This window comes from Martes martes, assembly GCF_963455335.1.
Source record: "Martes martes genome assembly, chromosome: 13".
Lineage (NCBI taxonomy): Eukaryota > Metazoa > Chordata > Mammalia > Carnivora > Mustelidae > Martes > Martes martes.
The window spans coordinates 48,897,504-48,916,630 of NC_137901.1; the positions used below are offsets into that span (position 1 = coordinate 48,897,504).

The 19,127-nt window shown below is 40.9% G+C and overlaps 1 protein-coding gene across 1 annotated transcript in view; it reads left to right on the forward strand.

The window, feature by feature from the left end:
* Positions 1-2,914: 2,914 nt before the first annotated feature.
* Positions 2,915-19,127, forward strand: part of ESCO1 (establishment of sister chromatid cohesion N-acetyltransferase 1) — a 79,628-nt gene continuing 63,415 nt past the window's right edge. Inside the window, exon 1 of the mRNA XM_080821094.1 lies at positions 2,915-3,197. The gene's annotated coding sequence lies outside the window, so the exon portion shown is untranslated. The remainder of the gene's footprint in view (positions 3,198-19,127) is intronic.

Here is a 19,127-nt window from a genome sequence, read left to right on the forward strand (position 1 = left end):
GGGGCAATGCAAATCCTTCATTATAGCTTTTAGAAGTAGACGTCGTCATGATAAGCAAGGGCAGGAAAGTACATTTTGCAGTTTGGAGTTAGAAAGGAAAACCAGCAATTTAAACAAGTCCAGATTACATTCAAAATTTAGAATTTATCAGGATAATTTACAAGTAGGGGCTTGTAGTTCTTGTAAGGATTGAGAAAAAGATCTTCGTTATTTACAGAACTATAATGTTGAACACCAAAATACATTATATAAGCAACAACACGTGTTTTGTTTTCATCATGTGTACATGGCAAAATGTGAACTAACTAGAGGTGTCCCCCAGAACTTTCTCAGGAGGTCTCTCTTGCTGGGAACAGGTTGTTGTGAGCTTGTATAATCTTTGAAAGCTCAGTCAAGCAAGATAATTTATTCAGTTGATTAGGATTTCTTATAGTAAATAACCAAATCAAATGAACCAAATTCCAAAGTTCGTAGACAGGATGCTGTAAATGAAAACCACTGATAGAAAGCAAGACAAATTTTGTAAAAAATGACATTACGAGGGCGCCTGGGTGGCTCAGTTGGTTGGACATCTGACTCTTGATTTCAGCTTATGTAATGATCTCATGGGTCCTGGGATCAAGCCCTGCATAGAGCGCTGCATCAGGCTCTGTTTAACTTCTCCCTCTCTCTCTCTGCCCTTCCTCTCTCTCTAAAATGAATAAGTAAATCTTTAAAAAATGACATTACAGAATAATTAAGATTTAATCAAACTACAAATTGAGACCTCTGGCATTAATGAATCAGAAGTGAGGTATCTTTTAAAATTATAAAGAATAACGCTCAAGAAAGCTTATTTTTCCCATAAAAGCAAACTATTTTATAAATATTTTTATTGAGACATAATGGACATATAAAATTGTGTAACACTAAGGTATACGATGAGTTGATTAGATATTTTTATAGACTGCAATTATGATTACCATCTGAGCTGATACCTCCATCACATCACATAATTAACATCTCCTTTTTGTGGTGAGAACAATTAAGATCTAGTGGCACCTGGGGGGACCCAGTCGGTTGGGTGTCTGCCTTCTGCTCCATCGTGATCCCAGAGTTCCGAAATCAGGTCTACATTGGGCCCTCTGCTCATCAGAGAGCCTGCTTCTCCTTCTGCCTGCTGCTCCCCCTGCTTGTGTTGTTTCTCTCTGTCAAGTAAATAAACAAAATCTTTATTAAAAAAGAGAACAATTAAGATCTAGTCTCTTAGCAACTTTGATGTTTGTAATATGGTATTATAAAAGCAAACTATTTTATACTTCTGCAGCATGTTTAAGAAGCTAACTATATTTGGTTTTAGAAAAGAAAATCTAGTAAGTTGCAGATATGAATTATACATCAAATATGATTTACTTATATATCAAAAATAACTACATATGATTTTTCATGGCACGGCATTTACAAGGATTCCTATGCTTCTGACTGTGACCAATTCAAGATGTAAAGTGGAATAGATTTCTCAGAAGCAGAGGCCTACTGGGTGCCTAGGTGACTCAGTTGGTTAAGTATCTGCCTTTGGCTCAGGTCATGATCCCAGTATCCTGGGATAGAGTCCTGTATCCCATCAGGCTCCCTGCTCAGGAGGGAATTTGCTTCTCTCCCTCTGCCCCTCTAGTGGTGCTCTCTTGCTCTCGCTTTCTCTCAAATAAATAAATAACATCTTTAAAAAAAAAAAAAAAAGCGGAGGCCTATTTTGTGGGAATGGAGACTTGTAAATATGGGGTGTGTGTTTGTGTGTGTGTATGTGCGTGCAGGCGTATGCACAAGACTTAAGTCACTAAAAATAAAGCTGTTTACACAGGAAAGGAAATCCCACCAGTTGTCTGACAATCTAAAGGTGAGGCAAATATAGGTGAAATAGTCTAGTACATAAACCACTTTAATCAGGTTGGCAGTCTACTCCTGACTTGTCTCCCCACACCCCCACCCCCATTAAAGTCATTTGGCATATGCTGTTAAAGTATATATATTAGAAACAGGGAATGGGGGTGGGGCATAGGCAGGTTTTTGCCAAGTAATAGTGTATGGTGATGTGGGCAATGGCTTCACCCATCAATAACTCTGGCTTTGGTTTTTAAACCACAAACTCTTTCCAGACAAAACTGACAAGCGGCTCAATAAAGTTTTGTGGAAGATGTATTGTCAGAAAATCAGGCTTGACGTCAGGCTTAATAAAGCACATTTTGATTGTACTTAGTTTCATAAAAACAGGTCAGTAAGGGGAGACACCCACGTATGATCATCTCTCTTCAGATTCTCAAAAGCATGAGTACCGGTTTTACCCAATCTCACAGTTCTGCAAATAAGAATAGCACAGTAAGCGTGTTCAAGAGTGTGAGAACCACGAATACTAGTGATTGAAACCTGTGTTCTATCTTTACAGGCTTCGAAAAACCAAAGCTTTGTGCGAACACCCGCCATGACTAAATCTAATTGCATATCTACAAATTCTTGTCGACTCCCGTGCGCCCGCACACAAGGTGGAAAGTGTAAGGATAAGGTGAAGTCCTGGATTTTTTGGAAGCGCTCGAGTGCAGGGCAGGGGAAGGAAAGAGAAGGGCCAATTGCCTCCCGTTTTCTTTACAGTGGCCCATGTCAAAGATTAAACGTATTTGAAACAGAGGTCGCAGAGAGCGCTACCCGCAACCCACAGAGGGACCAGCGGCGAAGGATTTCCAAGACAAATCATCACAGCTGGGGGAGTGGGTGGCTTTATTAAGAGACATCCCGGGGAAGGGCCAGCGGTCGCCGCCTGGGGGCGCCGCCGCTTCCCCGCGAGGTGCCCACCCGCGGTGCGCGCACGCGAGGCCTCCCACCGCGCCTGCGCTGAGGGTGTACGCTGGCTTGCTTTGCCCCGACGCCAGCCGTCCCGGCCGGGGTGAAAAACTGCGTGACACGCACTGAACGTGGCGGCCATCTTCCTCCTCTGGGCACGTCAGCTGAGCCTGTGACGGCTGAAGAGGAGCGTTGCGCAAGCGCGACCAAGACGGTCACAGGTAACTCCCATCTGACGGGCGAGGCGTCGCCGTCGTCGCCGGAAGTTTGGCGTATCTGCGCCGCGGGAGAGGCGGCGGTCGCGGCAGAAGCGGCTGTCTCCTGATACCCGGATGTGAGGCGATTCGTGGCTCGTGTTGGACCGTCGGCCAGGAGTGAGGAAGGTAGGCTAGCTTTCCGACGTCCCCGCCGCGTGCTGTCGCGCCTCCTCTGTCCTCACCTCCCTTCTGCCAGCCTCTGCGGGGAGCTGGAGGACCCCCACCCCCCCGCTTCCTGTCCCACCTTCTGTGTCGTTTTGCATCGTACGCCTCTTCCTACTCCCGTGGTCCGGGCTCCGGGAGCCCTTGGGAGGGAGTGGGCGGCTCGCAGACACTGTCGCATGAGGTAGGCAATCAGCCTGCGCGTCTCGGGTGCCCAGTCGCCTCATCACCTGCCATTGCTGGCTGGGGTAGGCAGAGGTAATAAGAGGCAATGACCGAGGACCGCGGGTCAGGCCAGGGGTCTCAAGGCGGCTGAGAGGGCATCCAGAACCCGGAGGTGAGGTGTAGCATTGCGACTACTGGGGCGGTGTCGGCGCTGGTCCGCAGGTAGCCCCCGGCCTTGTCCTCGCCCCCGGCGTCTTTCCTTCCCCGCGTTTTCCCCGAGTCAGCCCCACCAGCCAACGCGCTTCTGCGGTTTCTGCGGCTTGCTTCCCTGCCGTCGCCCCGGCCGCTGACCCGGCCTGAACCGTCAGGTCTCTGCAGTCTGCAGGATGTGATGTGAGGATCTTGGAGGGGAGCAGTGGCCTGGGTCCAAGGTCAAGGAGTAATTCAGCTTGAATCTGTAAGTCGGGGCCAGGTAGGGCTGCTCTGGAGTAGAAAGGGGTGCATTGAGGGCCATAGTGAAGTTTATAGGGATAGATGCGATCAGAAGAGAATTGGATCCTCTGTGTCACTGTTCCTAAGATTATTTACAACAGGAGTTTTATTTTATTCAGGCAGAATGGGATAGCGAGTCCTCTCCCCATCCCCCAGCCCTCACCCCCACCCCCCCAAATGTTGAGATCAGGAAACCCTGCTGCAGGTACTGTATTTTCCGGGGTGGGGGGCGGGGAGCGCAGCGGGGAGGAGGAAGGAGTAAAATCCTTGTGCGTTGAGAAGTACTGCGAACCTTTAAGAGTTGAAATGGGATTCTTTCAGCAGAAAGTAATTGCAGCGCACAGTATTAACGAGCATTATCACATGAAGTTTCAGTAAATAATTAACCTTAACAAAAACCATTGAAAGAGTGCTACTTGGTGGAATAGTAAGATGGGGGGGTTGTTTTTCCCCCTTTAATTTTAAAAGGCTGAGTAACACGGATTTCAGTTTAAAACCTGCTTGCAGTGAACTCTTGTATATTCAGTGTCTCTTTTTATTGGGTCCTTAGTTTCTCCTTTTCAGTGGAATTATTTTTCATTTGAAGAACTTAAGAATTCTCATTATGGAATTAGATATGAGAGTAGGATGAAAAAAGTGCTTAAAAGGCATTTAATTTGGAAGCTGCAAATTCAGGCCTAGAGTATGTGAGGAAATGAGAAAACTCTATCAGACACTCCTTTTAAGCAGAATGCAGTTAGTTGTATGCCCCTTAGACTTTGGAAGTACCCTCTCTAGAACAAAACTTGCCTGGCTTATGAGCTTCTGTCCACCTTAAGCATTCTGGCTCAGGAAAGTTTGCTCTCATTTCCCAGTGGTTAGTATTACAATTCTGTAGTGAACAATAATTTTTTTTTTAACATCAAACTCCTACAAGGTTTTGTGTGAGGCATTTAAATCAATAAATTATGCTCTGAAAAGGAAGGAAAAAGGGCCCTAATTAATGAATGCCATTACTCCCCATTGCTGGATGGCTTTTTATAGCATGGTAATTTATTACAGCACAGTCTGATTGTATTTATTGTAATAATGAGGGTAACTGGCATTGCACAATTCAAAATAATTTTTTTTAGTAGTTAAATATTTTTCCAGACTTTTTGGAGCAGATTATGTTCCATGTAGAGTTCTATGATTAACCTTTATTGAAGGTGACCAGAAGTCTAGGTGGTAGTTTGAAATCAACTCCAGTAAAACTGTTATGGTAGGTAATTCACTTAAGGGCTATGTTACCCCTTCAGCAGCCCAGATTTTTCTGTGCATCTTTTGGCACAGGGATAGTTCTTTGGCTCTATTTCTGTATAAGTTCTATATTACAGCTGTATCATACTATTGTAGTTAATTCTGACAGATGGATAATTCTGTTAACTCGACCATCCTTTTTTTTGGAAGGGCTATATCTTATGCTTAATTGCATTATAGTACATCGGAAGAAAGCAAGATTTATATCCTTGCTTTCTTCTGCTTACTTTAAACATCTATGGCTGCATGTGAGATTCACAGAGATGAAAACTCAATGTAAATAAAAGTGGGGTATTAAGTATTACTCTAAAGAAGCAGTTCTCAGACTTTTTTTTTCCCTAATATTTTATTTATTTATTTGACAGACAGAGATCACAAGCAGGCAGAGAGACAGGCAGAGAGAGAGGAGGAAGCAGGCTCCCTGCTGAGCAGAAAGCCCCACGCCAATGCCGATGCTGGGCTTGATCCCAGGACCCTGAGATCATCACCTGAGCTGAAGGCAGAGGCTTTAACCCACTGAGCCACCCAGGTGCCCCAGTTCTCAGACTTTTTGGTTAGGATTCCTTTACATTCTTAAAAATGATGTAGGACTCCAAGTAGCTTTTGTTTATATGGTGTATATCTTTTGGTAATCATTGTATTCTAAGTTAACTTAAATATATTAATTCATTTAAAAATAGTTAATAAACTAATTACAGGTTACATAAATAACATTTTTTATGGAAAAAAAAAACCTGTTTTCCAAAGCCAAAAAAATTTACTGAAAGAATGGCGACTGTGTTACATTTTTGTAAATCTCTTTAATATTTGGCCTAATGGAAGACAGCTGGTTTTCCTGTCAGTTTTTGCATTCAGTCATATGTTGTTCTAATTGAAGTGTATGAAGAAAATTCAGCTTCACACCAGTATGTTGGGAGGAGTACTTTAATGATCTGTCCAGATAATTGTGATATTCTTCTTTGATTCTACAACAAAACTCAAGTGGTAATTTCTTAAAGGTTAGTTGCAATGTGGAATCTGAAATTGCCTCTGTATTTTTTTGTGCAGTGTTGTGTTAAACCATTGATCTGTTTTGCGCTTTGATCTTTTTTTCAAGAACGATTTTGATCTAATGAACCCCCTGAAAGTATCTATGGAATCCTGACAGTCCCTATATCACACCTTGAGAACTATTGCTTTAATGTAAATAATTAAGTAGTTTAGAATTAATGTGGTTATTGAAGCTGAAAGAGATAATGATAATATGGAAATGAAGTTATCAAGTAGTTAAGTGATAATTATTAGTATAGTTAACAGGTGCGGCGTGTGTGATGTGCCAGGAGGTCTTCCAAGGATTTTTTTTTTTTAAAGATTTTATTTGTTTATTTGAGAGTGGGCACAAGCAGAGGGAGAGGGAGGGTCAGAGGGAGAGGGAGGGTCAGAAGGAGAGGGAGAAGCAGACCCCCCCCCCCACCAAGCAGGGGAACCTGACAATGGGCTTCCTCCTGACCTGAGCCAAACACAAGCAGGGGGAGTGGGAGAGGGAGAAGCAGGCTTCCTACTGAGCAGGGAGCCAGATGTGATTCGGGGCTCCATCTCAGGATCCTGGGATCAAGATCTGAGCCGTAGGCAGATGCTTAAAGACTGAGCCACCTGGGCGCCCCTGTTTCATGTTTCTTAAGTAAGCTCCAGGTCCCAACATGGGGCATGAAGTTAACCACCTGGAGATGAAGAATTGCATGCTCTTTTGACTTAGCCAGCCAGGTGCTATCTATCTATTCATTTGTTTTTTCACTTTTTAATATTTTTGTTTATTTTTATTTATTCAAGTAAGCTTTAGGTCCCAAAGCGGGGCTTGAAAATCTCCATTTTGAGGTCAAGAGTCACAATATAGTTCCATTTTAGAGGATGTATACTACTTAAATAACTTTTCTGTGAGGTTTTTGAGGATAGGGAATATGTCTAGCCTTGGCATCAGTCACTGTGTGTATTTAAAATACATTGTCTTAGGACACCTGTGTGGCTCAGTGGGTTAAGCCTCTGTCTTCAGCTCAGTTCACTATCTCAGGGTCCTGGGATCAAGGCCCACATCGGGCTCTCTGCTTGGCAGGGAGCCTGCTTCCCCCTCTCTCTCTGCCTCTCTGCCTACTTGTGATCACTGTCTGTGGCAAATAAATAAAATCTTAAAAAAAAAATAAAAAATACATTGTCTTAGAATACTTTAGCTCAGAAAATTCAGTTACTGAATAAAACAAATGCTAGGAAATATTTATTTATTTATTTTTAAAGATTTTATTTATTTGACAGAGATATCATAAGTAGGCAGAGAAGCAAGCAGAGAGAGAGGGGGAAGCAGACTCCCCACTGAGCGGAGGGTCCAATGCAGGGCCCCATCCCAGGACCCTGAGAATCATGACCTGAGCTGAAGTCAGAGGCTTAACCAACTTAGCCACCCAGGCGCCCCCAGGAAATTTTGAGAAGATAATCTTGTCAAAATGAAAATTTGAAATTTATTATTTATTTACTTTAAAGATTTATTTATTTGTCAGAGGGAGAGTGTGCATGCACGCACAAGCAGAGGGAACAGCAGACAGAGGGAGAAACAGTCTCCCACCGACCCTGAGCAAGGAGCCTGACCTGGGACTCCATCCTAGGACCCTGGGATCATGTACTGAGCTGAAGGCAGATGCTTAACCAACTGAGCCACTCAGGTGTCCCTTGAAATTTATTTTGTTAAATCAGTTCAACTAGTATTTGAAAGATTTGAAAAACTTATTTCTATTTATTTTTAATTTATATTATTTATAAACATTTATATTATTTATATTTATATTTATATTATTTATAAGTATATTTAAATGTTTATAAATATATATTTATTTATATTATTTAATAAGATTTTTATTTGTTTATCTGACATCACAAGCAGGCAGAGAGGTAGGCAGAGAGAGAGGGGGAAGCAGGCTCACTGGTGAGCAGAGAGCCCGACGTGGGGCTCGATCCCAGGACCGTGAGATCATGACCTGAGCTGAAGGCAGAGGCTTAAACAACACTGAGCCACCCAGGTGCCCCTAGTATTTGAAAGTTTATCACTAAGGAAGTCACTAGGCTCTTTTCCTTTTTTTAAAAGATTTTATTTGAGAGAGCAAGTACGAGCAGGGGCAGGAGCAGAGGGAAAGAGAGGGAGAAGTAGATTCCCGGCCCTGTGTGAAGCCCAATGCAGGACTCCATTCCAGGACCTGAGATCATGACCTGAGCAGAAGTCAGATGCCTAACCTCAATGAACCACCCAGGTGCCCTAAGTGAGACTTTTTTCAAGAACAAAAATAGATAATTTTCAGAAGACAAATTTAGGCTTATTTTAAAGATTCTATTTATTTATTTGAAAGAGATAGAAGCCACAAGTAGGCAGAGCAGCAGGCAGAGGGAGAGGGAGAAGCAGGTTCTCCACTGACCAGGGAGCCAGATGCAGGACTCTATCCTAGGACCCTGGGATCATGATCTGAGCTGAAGGCAGCCATTTAACTGACTGAGCCACCCAGGCGCCCTAGGCTTATTTTTAAAGTGTGGTGCATATTAAAATCTTTGTTTCTTTTTAAGATTTTATTTATTCATTTGAGAGAGAGCAAGTGCAAACAGGGGAAGAAGCAGGGAGAAAGGGAGAAGCAGACTCCCTGCTAAGCAGGGAATCAGACGCGGGACTCGATTCCAAGAACTTAGGATCATGACCTGAGCTGAAGGCAGACACTTAACCATCTGAGCCATCCAGGCGCCCAAAATCTTTGTTTCATATTCATTTTTTGGTAACTGCTTTATGGCGATATAACCTACCTTAGTAGAGTTCAGGAGTTTTTAGTATATTAACAGAATTATGCAACCATTGCCAATGTCTAACTTCAAGGATTTCATTTATTTATTTATTTGAGAGAGAGAGTGCATGAGAATGAGCATGAACAGGGCTGGGGGGTGGGGAGAGGGAGAAGTAGACTCCCTGCTGAGCAGGGAGCCTGGGATCATGACCTGCCCTGAAGGCAGATGCTTAACTGGCTGAGCCACCCAGTTGCCCCTTCAATGTCTAATTTTAGAATAAAATTAGAAGCAGCCCCATGTGTATACTAGTATATCACTAGTATATCACTCTCCATTTCATTTTCTTCCTACCTTACCTTACTACCGCCAGTTTATCTGTTATTATAGATTTGTCTTTTCTGGACATTTTATATAAATTGAATCATATAATGTGTGGCCTTTTGTGACTAGCTTCTTTTACTTAGCATAATGTGTTTTTTTTGTTGTTTTGTTTTGTTTTTTGTTTTTTTTTAAGATTTTATTTATTTATTTGACATACAGAGATCACAAGCAGGCAGAGAGGCCGGGAGAGAAGCAGGCTCCCTGCTGAGCAGAGAGCCTGATGCGGGGCTCAATCCCAGGACCCTGGGATCATGACCTGAGCCGAAGGCAGAGGCTTTAACCCACTGAGCCACCCAGGCGCCCCTAGCATAATGTTTTTAAGGTTAATCCATGTAATTTGTATGAATACTTCATTCTTGTCTATGGCTAAATAACAGTTGATTACATGTGTATACCACGTTTTCTTTATCCATTTATCAGTTGATGGACGTTTAGATTGTGTCCACTTTTTGACTATTATGAATAATGCTGCTGTGAACATTTGTGTACAAGTTACTATGTAGATGTATTCAGATTCCTTTTGAGCTTTCCCAATATATTTTACATAGATATAATAGTATATATATATTTAAGATTTTATTTATTCATTTGACAGGGAAAGGGAACACAAGCAGGGGGAGTGGGAGAGGGAGAAGCAGACCCCTCGCAGAAAAGGGAGCCCGACGTGGGGCTTATCCCAGGGTCCTGTAATCATGACCTGAGCTGAAGGCAGACACTTAACGACTGAGCCACCCAGGTGCCCCTGTTTTTTATTTCATAGCTGATCAGTATGTTTATTTTTGATGTGAAAGATGCAAGTGTTGTAAAACATATAAGTAAAATATAAAAGCATTCATTCTTTATATTACTCTTTCATCTCCGTCTTTACCACTGTTGATGTTTTAATGTATATGCTTTTAGTGTATTTTCTCTGTTAGCACAGTTGTATATGACACATTCGTTTGTCTCTTTCTTGGAAAATTATATTTATGCAGTTTATATACCTTTTATTTCTAATGATTATCAAAATGCTTTTTTTGTTTTTTAAAAATTTTATTGAGAGAGAGAGCATGAGCAGGGTGAGGGAGAGGAGAAAAGGGAGAGGGAGAAGAAGACTTCCCGCTGAGCTGGGATTCTGACTTGGGCTCTATCTCAGCACCCGAGATGATCACGACCTGTGCTGTAGGCAGACACTGAACCGACTGAGTCACCCAGATTATCAGAATTTTGTGTTGGTATTTTTCCTTTTTTGAGCATTTGGGCTGGTCTGGGTATTTTTGTAATGTAAATGCTGCTTTTTCAACATTGCTGTCCGTTATATGGATTGCCCCTTTTTCCCCCGCCTTGGCTTTGTTTTCCTCATGTGGGTGGATGGTGGTGTAATAAATTGTGGAGGGTGAACATAGTAGAATGACTATTGAGTTTAAGGTGCCTTTAAGAAATCAGGACAGAAATGTCCAGTAGGCTGTTGGGTATCTGAGTAGCACTGGGGATGGAGATTTTGTTGAGGATATGAATTTGTATCTTAACAGCTTACACGTAGTAATTAGAAGTATGTGTATAGAAGAAATTATCGAGTAAGTGCCTTTTTTATAACGAGAGGACAAAACCTTGGGGAATGCTAATTTATAAGAGGTTGGTAGAGGAAGAGAATTTTAAAAATTAAGAAAGTTGTCCATGTCTGGCTTTTTTTCTTTTCTTTTCTTTTCTTTTTTTTTTTTGTAAGCTCTGTGCCCAGCATAAGGCTTGAACTCATGACCCCGAGATCAAGAGCTGCATGCTCTGCTGATTGAGCCAGCCAGCAGCCAGGCCCCCCCAGCTTTTTAAAAAATATTTTATTTATTTATTTGACAGAGATCACAAGTTGGCAGAGAGGCAGGCAGAGGGAGAAGGGGAAGCAGGCTCCCTGCTGAGCAGAGAGCCCGATGTGGGGCTCGATCCCAGGACCCTGAGATCATGACCTGAGCCGAAGGCTGAGTGAGGCTTAACCCACTGAGCCACCCAGACACCCTGGCCCCCCCTTTTTAAAAGTAAACTCTAAGCCCAACATGGGGCTCAGACTTACAACCCCAAGATCAAGTCACATGCCCTACCAACTGAGCCAGCCAGGTGCGGCCAGGTCTAGCTTGAGTTTTAACTAATGTTGAATTTTACCAAATCACTGTTACCAGTCTATTGAGAGTATTACAGCAGTTTTACCATTTGTTTTTCTATCAGGATGACTAATTCTGAAGTTAATTTTTATGGTGGTATTTCTGCGTTTTTTTTTTTAGGATAAGTATTACTTGATGATAGTGCATGTCTTGATGCTAAAATTGTTGATTGGGGCTTATAGTCTACTTTTGGTGGTGGTTGTTGTTGTTGTTACTAAATTTTTGATCCCCAACCATATATGCCTCTTAAAATGAGTTGATGAGCATGTTATCCACATGTTTTGGAACCATTTGTGTAATAGAGAGATTAAAGCTTTGAATGTTTGGAAAAATTTGTTAGGGAGAGTACCTTGTGTTGTGCAGGACTCCAGAGGTTGCTGGGAATAATGCAGCTCCAGCCTTTGGCTTACCTAGCAGACACTACTGCTGGAGGAATTAAAACAAGGTAAGCCAAATGATGAAATAGGGGTGATTTTTCCTCTTAGGAGTCATTTTTTATTCTCTGAAGAATATTTGATTTTTAGAATTGAGGGTGAAATTGAAAGGTGTACTGGGTTGGATTCTACATTAAATCTTTTGGTGGAGTTAACAGCACTTTGAGATGGCTAAAAAGTTTCCAGTAATGTTTGAAATATCAAGAAAAGATTTGATAAAATAGTCCTAAGGTTGTTTTATTTTCTGAAGTATTTTTCTGGTGAGGGGGTTACATTGATGTGATAGAGTATTTTTATTTGACTGGTTGATGCACTCTGTTAATAGAATTTAAAAAATTCAGTCATCTGTGTATTTCTTTTTATCAGTTTTACTTGGTGGTGGTAGACCATTTGACTATGCTCGTGTTCTTTTAAAAATGCCAGTTTGCTTTTAATTTAGGCTTTTCATATTCTTGTATATGAAGTGTGTGTGGTGCACATGCATGTGTGTGTGCACTACTTTTGGTATCAAAACACATTTTTGTATTACTTTGTCTTTTACTGCATTCTGAAACAAAAAAAATATATATCACTTCTTTGAAAGCAGAGCTGTTCCCTTTGTCTGGAACACTTTTTAGCCTCAGGTGGGAATATGCTTAATGCATCCAAGAAATAATAGCAAGGGAGCAAACTTAACCGGAGCAGAGGGAGTAGGGACAGAACTAGGAAGTAGTAGTTAACATTGAGCCTTTGCTTTTACTTTGAGATGAGAAGTCACTGAAGGATTTTGAACAGAGAAATAACAGAGCCTGATTTAAGTTCTGAAAGATCATGATGGCTGTTGTGTGGAGAAGCTGAAGTGAGGAGAAAGTAGGGAGGAAGGAACAAGGCTGAAGGCAGAGTTAGGAATTTAAAGCTGTTGGCAAAAATCCAGGTGAGGGGTAATGGTGACTTGGACCTGGGTGGTAAGGGTGGAGATTCTGGGTGGTCAGATCTTGGATGTGTTTTGAAGGTAGACAGGATTTGTTGATGATGAGTTGATTTGTATAAGTTGAAGAATTGGGGATGATTCCAAAGTTTTGTTCTAGATACTTAAGTATGAACTTAACATTTACTGAGATGAAGAAAATCCTTTGAAAGCTTTAGGTTTAGGAGGCAAGATAAGGAGTTCAGATGTTAAAAGTTTCAGGTGTTTAGTAGCCCAATAAAAATCTCTCTCTGGGTAGTATACTTACTAATTTAAATTTTTTGTACTTGAATTATATTCTCTTGCATTTCTACACTTTAAAAAATCTGTTCTGATTTCTTTGATTTATCGAGTCAGTTGGGGTAAATAATTTTCAGAACTTTAATTTTGGTGAGATTTTAAAATAGATTTTATGTACACTCTAAATTTTAAAAATGGCTAAAACCTTTATATGACAATAAAGCAGGTCTGTTGAAAGCCAGAATACATTGACAGTCCTATTAAATGCCAGGATACATTGACATTGCAATAAAATTGGAGAATTTCAAAATTTTCAAAGTAAATCTTCTGTGTTTTTAAAGCCAAACTGCACTAAAAGCCTTTTGGTGACAAATATCATTCCACTCCCAACCTTCCCCCATCTCCTAGTACCTTTCTCCAGAAGCTACCACTTTTATTCTTCTAGCTGTTACTCTTAGTATCTAGCTCTATATTTTTGATAGTGTGCTGTAACTGCTGTATTTTGATTTTTTAGTTCCAGATGTTACTGACTTTCTTCCTCCATAGATAAAAATTTAGCTCTCAGGGCGCCTGGGTGGCTCAGTTGGTTAAGCAGCTGCCTTCGGCTCGGGTCATGATTCCGGGGTCCTGGGATCGAGCCCCGCATCGGGCTCCCTGCTTGGCGGAGAGCCTGCCTCTCCCTCTGCCTGCTGCTCTGCTTACTTGTGCTCTCTCTGTGTCAAATAAATAAACAAAAAATCTTAAAAAAAAAAAATTTAGCTCTCTTATTTTCTTCCCCTTATCCCCTTAAGAGAGTTCTATTTTGGTTACTGGTTAAGCCACTAGTGAGTGTTGTTATAACTATGTAGTACTGTTCATTGCTGAGCTAAGTATTCTCCTGTAACTATATACCCCTCCCCTTTTTATCTCCTGGAATTAATAATTGCCTTGCTTTTCTTTCTTTTTTTCTTTCTTTTTTTTTTTTTTTTGAAGATTTTATTTATTTGAGAGAGAGCGAGCACCAGTAGGGGGAGGGGCAGAGGCAGAGGGAGAAGCAGAAGCAGACTCCCCACTGACCAGGGAGCCAGATGAGGGGCTGATGCCAGTCTCCATCTTGGGACTCTGGGATCACGACCTGAACCAAAGGCAGATGCTCGACCAACTGAGCCACCCAGGCATCCCAGCCTTCGTTTTCTTTTGCCTAGTTTTTTTAAGACACGAGGGCAATTTTTCTCCCAAATGTCATGTGCCTGGCAGTAATATTTTTCATTCTCTAAATGAAGCCCAGTTGCTTTTCTGTTTGTATCCCCGCTAGCCTCAAGGTTTGTTTTGGGATTCTTCGACCATTACATTTCTTTCTTTCTTTTTTTTTTAAGATTTTATTTATTTATTTGGCAGAGATCACAAGTAGGCAAAGAGGCAGGCAGGGAGAGAGAGAGAGAGGAGGAAGCAGGCTCCTTGCTGAGCACAGGACTCGATCCCAGGACCCTGAGACCATGACCCTAGAGGAAGGCAGAGGCTTTAACCTACTGAGCCACCCAGGTGCCATAACCATTACAGATTGGTTGCTCTTTTGGCCTGTTCTCCAAAGCGTTTGTACAATTAATACTGCGACCAGCAGCACTTTACCCCCACATTCTTACCAACACTTTGTCTTCTCTAACTTTAAAATTTTTGCCATTGTGATGGTTGTCTACTGCCCTATGGGATTTCTTTCTCCTCCTCTTTGTGATGAACTTGTTCCAATTTCTTGTCTTTTTTTTTTTCCTTCAGTTGGCCATTTCATTGATTTGTACGATTTTAAGAAATATAATCTTTGCATACTAATCCTTTTTAAGTTCTTTTTCACCTTTCACATTTTGTGTCTATAATCAAGCTATTTGGCATTGACTTTAGTGTATTATGTGAAGTAGGGATTCATTTTTACTTTTTTCCCCACTATTTGTTCCTGCGCTGTTCCTTTTAAAAATCTGTTTTTCCAGCTTTGTACTATTTATCATAAACCAGTTGACCGCACATACATGAGTCTGATTCTGGGCATTCTGCTTTGTGTCATTTGTCTGTTCCATTGTTCTATTTGTCTATCCTTGAATCAGTATAACACATCACTATGGCTTTATTGATTCTATTAATTGTTGATGTCTGGTATGGCAAGTTCACCTATCTTGTGGGTTTTTTTTTTTTTTTAAGATTTTACCCATTTATTTGACAGACAGAGATCACAAGTAGGCAGAGAGAGAGGAGGGAAGCGGGCTCTCTGCAGAGCAGAGAGCCCGATGTGGGGCTGGATCCCAGGACCCTGGGATCATGACCTGAGCTGAAGGCAGAGGCCTTAACCCACTGAGCCACCCAGGCGCCCGGGGTTTTTTTTTTAAAGTATAATTTCTTATGCTATGTAGAATAGATTTTCTTAATTTCCAAATATGGGCGTTTTCTATTTAGAGTCTTGGGTTTATTCATTTCTAGCAAATTACATTGTGATCAGAAAACATACTGTATGGTATCATTTCTTGGATGTTTGTGGAGACTTGCTCTAGGTCTTGTATTTGGGGTCATTTCTGTAAGTGTTCAATATGTGCTTTAAAAGAATGTGTTTTGCAGTTGTTGGGAAAATACTGTGTGTGTATCCATTAAGTCAAGTTTAAAATTGTCTTGTTTAGATATTCTGTGTAATTAATGGGGTTGTTTGGTTTTTTGTCTGCTTTTTATCAGTTGCTGAGAAGAGTGTGTCCAAATGTCTCAGTTATGATTTTGGATTTCTCCATTTTTCCTTCTATTTTTCAATTAGGGGATTACATATGTCAACTTCAAAATTGTATATTTTATTTATATTTATTTTAAAAAATTTATTTGAGAAAGAGAGTGAACGAGAGAACAAGTTCGGGGGGTAGGCAGGGGGAGAGGCAGACCTGCTGCTGGGCAGGGAGCCTAACGCAGGGCTCTATCCCAGAACCCTGGAATCATGATGCTTAACCGACTGAGCCACCCAGGCACCCCAAGAATTACATATTTTTAGTTTATATTCTTAGATGTGTGCAGTTTGAAATTGTTATAGTTTCCTGTTAAATTGAATCCTTTATTATTATGTTTCTCTTTAATATTGCCTTTCTTAAAGTTGCTTTGGTATTAATGTAGATATATAAACTTTCCTTTGGTTAATATTTGTATTCTCTATTTGTCCTTTATGCCCTTCTTCATTTTTATGCTCTAAGTATGTCTCATAATCAACGGTTTATCTGGAGGATTTGATCCGTGGACATGTAATGTGAGTTCTGATGTACTTTGGGTTAAATCTCTGTTTTTATTTCATGCTATTTGTTGTAGGTTTATCTCTCTTTTTTTTTTTTTTAAGATTTTACTTATTTATTTGACAGAGATCACAAGTAGGCAGAGAGGCAGGCAGAGAGAGAGAGAGAGAGGGAGGAGGAAGCAGGCTCCTTACCGAGCAGAGAGACTGATGTGAGGCTCGATCCCAGAACCCAGGTCATGGGATCATAACCTGGAGCCGAAGGCAGAGGCTTTAACTCACTGAGCCACCCATGTGCCCTGTTTTTCTCTTTTTGTCATTAAAATTTTATTGGTTTTGGGGGGTAATGTCAATTCTGTCATATTTTTCACCTGCAACTTAGCTACCACCTTTGCCTTTCATATATGGTAGAGGAGGAGGGGGAAAAGAAACAACATAAAACAGCTGTTATCTATAGGCCTCTCTTCTGCAAGTGGTCATGAAGCCTAAATTAATAATAATAGTTACCAGTTGAGTCACTGTGTTGTACATCTGAAAGTAATATAACATTGTTAACTATAGTAGCAAAAATTTTAAAAATACGAATAAAAAATAATAGTGGTTACTTTTGTCATTTACCTATTTCATTTTGGTTTATGCCAACACTGGACTGGATGAATTGTTATCAGTTTGGTTGGGGATATTCATTCTGTGGGATTTGAGATCTTTGTGGTCCTAACTTTGTTGGCCTTTGACCAAGGTATTAGATAAGAGAGTTGCAAGAGGTGACCCAGTGGTTGTCCTGGGTTCCAGAAGTAGTGCTCCTTGCTCTCCATGTATCAGTCACGCATGTTTGCTTTCTTTGCCTTTTGGTGTATTGGTATGAGGATCCCCAAGTGAACAGAGCTCAGTCTCAGCATCCAATTTTCAGAACCATGACAGTGTTTGCAGACTTGCCTACAAGTATGAAGTAGGGTATAGCTGAACCGAGTGAGTAGAGTAGATTCAATCTTGGAATCCCGCCTCCTTAACCATTTGGACTTGTTCAGTATACCTGGGAATGTGGGCATTTCTGCTTCATTGACTAGACTACTGTTGAGTGTAAGCTTCACTTAATCAATCTGACACTATGCAGCTTCCATGTACTTAAGAGCAGGAGTTGATTAACTACTTTGTCACTTGGGCCAACTTTGGCTCCTCCCCCCATCCCCCAAAATAGTTTAACATATTTTTAAGGGTTGTAAGAAAACCAAAACAATCTCACTTTGGACTAGCCACATTTCAGGTGCTTAGTAGCTACATATTGCTAATTGATAATCATATTGGACAGTCTGCTCTAGATTACTCTTTCTCAAATAGTGCTCTGAGAATAGCTTTAGAGACCACTGTCCTAGTGGGCAGATCCTGACTAAGGTATGTGAGCGTGGTGGGGAGTGAATAGCTACAGCAACTTCTTGTCCTCCGTTCTGCTTGTCCCCATATCCCTTTCTTCAGAACATGATTTTATATTTTTTAGATAAATTTCCAAGGCTAAGATACTTAGAAAATTACTGCCCATGAGTGAACTTAGTGTTGAACTTTCCTTATAGATTTTGAGGCAACTATTCTTGAGGCATTTTGCAGTTTTTCAGGGTTCTAATGAGAGTAGATAATGGACTTTCCAAGCTCTTTTTATGGTCAAATCCATCATGTGTAAATTAACAAATAGTTACTGTTTGATAACTGGGGTACATAAACGTACTTGCTATATAACTAATAAATCCTGTATTTAGAGGTATAATAAGCATTTGTGCGTTGAAATTGGGAGCATAAAAAGGAGGCCATGTTCCTCACTGGAGGAGATGACATTTTTGCCTGAATATATAACATTGACATACCTGGTGTCATTTGTTTTATTTTTTTGTTTTAAATTTTTTTTTTTATGGGGGGTGCCCGGCTGGCTCAGTTGGTAGAGAATGCAGCCCTGTTCTCAAGGTTGTGAGTTCAAACGCCATATTGGGTGTAGAGCTTAGTTTAAAGGAAAAAAAAAAAAGTAGGACTTAAAAAAAACTGAGGGGTGCCTGGGTGGCTCAGTGGGTTAAAGCCTCTGCCTTCGGCTCAGGTCATGATCCCAGGGTCCTGGGATCGAGCCCTGTATCGGGCTCTCTGCTCAGCAGGGAGCCTGCTTCCCTTCCTCTCTCTCTCTGCCTGCCTCTCTGCCTACTGTGCTCTCTCTCTCTGTCAAATAAATAAATAAAATCTTAAAAACAAAAAGGCTTTTTATGAGATTGAGGAATTTTATTATTACGGTCAGTATAAATCAAGTTCTAGCTTTGCTATTTGATATTATCTAATAATTTCTATTTGTCTTTAACATTTTGATGATTTAGGGAACATTTTAATCTGTTCATGAATAGGCAGATGGATGCTACTGGCCTTGTTTATTCAACTTTCTGTCTTGAGGCCTGTAGCAGAAATGATCATGAGCCATTGAATACTAGGTATAAATCTAAAACAGTGGCTGTAAGTGGAGGACAATGACATTTTTTTTTTACTCCTGTGAAAATTCCACTTCTTCCAAGTGGATCTTACACTTTGTGTTGCATAGGTATAATGTATTGCCAGCTCTGTGTTCTGCCTGCTTTAAAGATGAAGAAATAATTGGATGGTCTGTTCATAACAAGCATAAAGTTCTCAAAATATATCATGAACACAGATCCCTATGACTAGCAAAGCCCCCCGCCCCCTTTTGTGTTTAAGGAGAAACCCAGCAAAAAGGAATAACTAGAAGCCTTGGGTTGATATTTCATTCCCTCCTTTGGAAGCTACTCCACAGTGGGGCAGCTAGTTCAC